The 5,018-nt window shown below is 36.0% G+C and overlaps 1 non-coding gene across 1 annotated transcript; it reads left to right on the top strand.

Annotated features, from left to right (window-relative positions):
* The first annotated feature begins 1,755 nt into the window (after positions 1-1,755).
* On the top strand, positions 1,756-1,828 carry Trnas-uga (transfer RNA serine (anticodon UGA)). Its single transcript has one exon. It is a non-coding gene; the product is annotated as a tRNA-Ser (tRNA).
* The last annotated feature ends 3,190 nt before the right edge of the window (positions 1,829-5,018 follow it).

The raw sequence follows: 5,018 nt of genomic DNA, 5'->3' as shown, positions 1-5,018 counted from the left end.
AGTTATAGGTATACTAGCTGACCCAGCAAACGTATGACAAACTATGTATAAAAAATAGATTACAACCGATTCTCAGAGCTACCAGATACTCGTATATATAACATAAAATGTATCGTACTACAATAATTATTATATTCGATTGCCATCTTGCAACCCTATTGCTGATCTGTGGATGGAACAGAAAAATGTAAAAATCGCTATAGAAAAATAGGTGTTGATCGTGGGCGGGTGAAAAAGAAGTTTGAAGTTGTATGTATTTTTTAATGCTGAATCATAATAAAAAAAATGTCAAATGAATAAAAAAAATCATTTAGGGGTATGAAAAATAGATGTTGGCCGTTTCTCAGACCTACCCAATACACACAAATTTTCAAACAAATTGGTTTAGCCGTTTCGGAGGATTTTGGTAAAAGACACCGGGACACGAGAATTTTATATATTAGATGATATTTCCTAAATACTTTCACAACATTTCCTCTTTACATTGGAGCTAAGTTCAACGATTTATTTATAAAAGCCGCTAATAAAATAATTAATTACAGTCCTGCACAAGAATTAAACTCCTAAATTAAAACGTAACAGTTCACCAGCTAATTAATATGTTTAATTAAGATTACTTTTATTGTTACTTACCTCAAATGACTGATATGCAGTATCAGTTCAATTGAAAACAGCATGATATAATAATTCCTTCAAAACTTGAGGCTTGAGGTATTCAAATAAATGCTTTCGGCGGTTGTAAGACGAACTAATACTTCAAGATTTTGATCTGGTCCGTGGCATCTTGTACTGAATGAGAAATTACTTTCGCGGTCGCAATGGGAGAAGTTAGGGCGGGCGGGATGTAGTCTACGTCCTCCACCAAAGCCGAACGGTTTGTTACTGTCGGAGGCTCGCGTAGTCGAGACTGCCCAATCGTAGTATTATCCTATCCGGTATACCTTTATGTAATTGTTATCAAGCCGCTTAAGTCTTCGTGTATTTCAAAACAACGTCGGTTTTCGAAACACAATTATGAAGTTTTTCAGAGTTGTTTCGACATGACTATTATGAGCTAATGATCCATTTAAAACTTATCTTATCGTCGTATGAAGCAATCTTAACATGTTTATACGATTGGATTTATGAATAGTTAAGCTATATTTTTTATAAAAACGGGATCCGAATCTCCCAGAATACCTCTTCTATCTTATAAAATTTCGTAAGTGATTTAAGGAGAGAAAGAAAATAAAATAAACGACAAAATATTTTTGTTGGTATCAACCGGTATAATACAAAATTTTGATCGACACAGCAACTGCGTTTGTCGCTTTAAACGTTGATGGTAAGTCTCATCAGCCCAGTAATTTCACAAGCTATGGCGCCCTTCATACCGAAAATATACTACTGCTTTCACACTACTGCTTCACGTTATAGAAAGTTACCGCTGTGGTACCTATCCGGTATCCTCAGCAAAGAAGCTTCCGTGGTAAAAATATGTTAAATATTAGAAATTGTAGAGGGCCGGACTGCATAGAGTACTTTACAATTTGTTATGTTTTTAAAGTGATAATCCTCACAGGATATACCTAAAATTTGAAAACAAAATTGAGTACTCTAGAGCACTGGAGCAGTGGGGCGCAGCACATCTGCTCCAAAACATTTCACTTCGTGATGACCACGACCGCTCTGTCAGAAGTGTGTAACGACGAAGAACAACAGCCACAACCTGAGAGTTGAACAAAGCATACAAGATTTTATGACGATACGTCACACGAACGGTTAGCTCAGTTGGTATAGCACTGGTATTGAACGCCAGAGGTCGTGGGTTCGAGTCCCGCATCGTTCCTTAAGTTTTCAAATTTTATTTGTGTAAAGTACTTTAATATAATGTATGTTAGAAAAAATATTACCGAGTTCAAGAAAAATTGTGATTTGAATTAATTCATTCAAGAAGGAAGAAAAACTGTACGTGCCGTTTAATAAGATAGCTAGAGTTAAGGGCTCCTTGGTAGGTTAGGGTTAGTATTCAATTTAACATTAAAATACCAGACAGTATACTAGGAGACACTTATCACAAATTCAAGAAATATATTGAGACTTCTTTGACAAAGAAAACTTACTTTGGTATAGATTCTACTATGGAGTATAATGATGCATGATTCTGATGTCTGGTTCTACGCAGGCCACCTATAATTGTATAATATTATACTATTTAGGCTAATTTGTTATATTATGGTTTAAAGATGGGCAGGGAGTCTCTTGTCAGTTCTTCTCCCCATGTCAAAGCTCCTTTACGACCTAATGTCACTCCCTATGGTAAATAAATATATTTTATTCTATTCTATTCTAATAAGATCCGATTAGAAATCAAACTTTAAAGATTTCCCTAACTTGCCGTAGTACGTAACTAACATTTTTTTTTAAAAAGGAATATCTATATTTTCCCATCTAAGTCGTAATGTTAAGGCCCATATGTAGGTCGGACTCTACATCGTCTACTCGAACATTAGACCAACTGTGTGCCAGGTTGAAAGAAATTAAATTATTACAAATCTGATCTTCTAGACTACTGAATTTTGGTGCCTAGGGACCTCGGGCTCGCCAGCAAGTGCGGTGAGAGTATTTTGACATACCGGTTTAATACAAAAAAGAAAACCGAATGGAGTCATAATCGCAGGAAAAAAATTAAATCCGTGTATTTTGTGATTTCACTTCTTTTATCTTTTTAAATGTTGGATTTTAAAACTTAAAAAATAATCCTATACTAGCTAGGTATACTCGTACGTAGGTCACACTAAAAGTTTTGCGTAACTTAAAAATACAACATGTTATAACCAAAATATTCTCCTTTAATTTTCTGAATTTGGCTCATACCAATCCCCAATAGTCCTCGAATTGTCTCATGGGTAATCCGCGGGTTTTTTTCAATTATATGTTATATTATACACACATACAATTATATATAGGTCGAATTGAGGTCATTGAGCTGTCACGCAGAACATACTACTGATCCATATTTTAATTCTGTTTCAGATTATTTTCGCTGGAAATCAGCGCTTGCTGTCCCATCCCAGCCTCAGAAAGTGGTGCTGCATCGGTACAAGTGTTGGTGTGTCGGTGTGGCTACCCATCACAATGTTTAAGGATAGTATACTTCCTAAGTATTTTTGTCCTGTTATTATAGTTGCTAAGGTATTTATTGTTTTCAGATTTGTCTTCTGCACATAGCAACGCGCAGTTCGTGTCATTCGAGGACCAATAGCTGAGCTTGTGTGTGAAGTGACTGTTAAATGGACCAATAGTGAATAGTGAATTAATGAGTGATAATAATCAAAATATAAACAATGTTTGTAGCCAAGCCAGTGATCTTGTGAAATGTGACCTATGCTCTCCTACACATTATTTTAGAGGTGCAAGAGGCTTAAAAATTCACACCGGTAAAAAGCACAGTTCCGCGTTAGTTTCGGATATACATCATAGCACCTTGCCCTCGACAAATAACGCATATCATGTTACAACAAATTTTTCGGAATTATTAGGAAAATTAAAGAATTCGGTTCCAGTAGTAAAGCGAATTCCAAAAGGGGCTCGCATTACTGTTGCAACTGCATTCTCCAAAGTCATTCGATCTACAGTAAACCAAAATTCAAAAGATAGTTGGGAGCATTTGTTCATGTTCGCATATTCAACTTTACATGCAAAAAAAGATGACCACAGTTCACTCACACAGAAAATAAAATTAAATTGTTCTGACCCAAATATCTTTGGCAATATTTTAAATAGTAACCAAAATTCAAAATTCAACATTTTTCGAAAAGTAGAACAGAAAGTTAATGTCGGTGACGAGAAAGGTGCTGCATCTATACTTTTTTTCATATTTTTTCAAACTTTTTTCCTGGCACCCGACTCAAATGAAACACTTTTGGCTTTACAAAGTAAACACCCATCACCAGATGCTAATTGTGTTATTCCGGAACCATCTTTTTCCGATAATCATATACGGGCTAATGATGGTGATGTACTAAAAGCAATAATGTCCTTTAAGACTGGTTCTGCCAGCGGCCCCGATGGACTGACACCCCAACATCTTAAAGATCTGGTATGTCCTTCCACAGGGGATGCGGGTAGAGCGTTGCTTGAGGACATTGTTCTCTTAGTAAATCTCATGCTTTCTGGAAAAGTTAATACCGAAATTACCGAAATTTTATATGGTGCGAATATATGTGCTCTTAAGAAAAAAGATGGTGGTATTCGTCCTATAGCCGTGGGCTGCACATTTCGACGCCTTGTTTCTAAAATTTGTTGTAAACATATTTCTCCTTTCCTATCAACTAAATTCATTCCAACTCAGTTGGGTTTCGGCTGCAAAAGTGGTTGCGAAGCTGCAGTCCACGCTGCGCGAACTTTTTTGGAGAGGAACTCTGGTGATGTGTTTTTAAATTAAATGTGAAAAATGCTTTTAACTCTGTTGATAGGGGAGCTCTGCTGAGAGAAGTTAAAAATTCAATTCCTTCAATCTATCATTATATTTGGCAATGTTATAGTAAACCATCCATATTATTATTCAAAAATCATAATATTTGGTCTTCTGTTGGCTGTCAGCAAGGCGACCCTCTTGGTCCAGCAATATTTAGCCTTGCCATTCATTCCGCCATAACAAAGTTGAAATCAAAATTTCCTGTTTCAATTCCAACGATCTTAAACGATCACATTAAAAAATTTAATAACGTTTCGGACAGATTATTGAAAATTAATTCTCATATGGTCTTAACTATTATTCGGTCTTGTTTATTTGTTCCAAAATTTACGTATCTCTTAAGGTCTAGCCCGTTATGGAAATTTCCAAATTTGCTTGATGATATTGATATTTCACTTAAAAATATTTTAGAAACCGTTTTGAATTGCGCGTTTACAGATCGTGCATGGTCTCAAGCCTCTTTACCGATACGGTTTGGTGGTTTGGGTACTCGCAAAGTTTCGGGCGTTGCCTTACCAGCATTTCTATCTTCAGTTCATAGTGCGCAGCCTTTGGTTAC

The sequence above is a fragment of the Leptidea sinapis genome, chromosome 41 (assembly GCF_905404315.1).
Source record: "Leptidea sinapis chromosome 41, ilLepSina1.1, whole genome shotgun sequence".
NCBI classification, from domain to species: Eukaryota; Metazoa; Arthropoda; class Insecta; order Lepidoptera; family Pieridae; genus Leptidea; species Leptidea sinapis.
The sequence above is the reverse complement of the archived record's forward strand: the minus strand, read 5'-3'. Positions and strand labels throughout refer to the sequence as shown.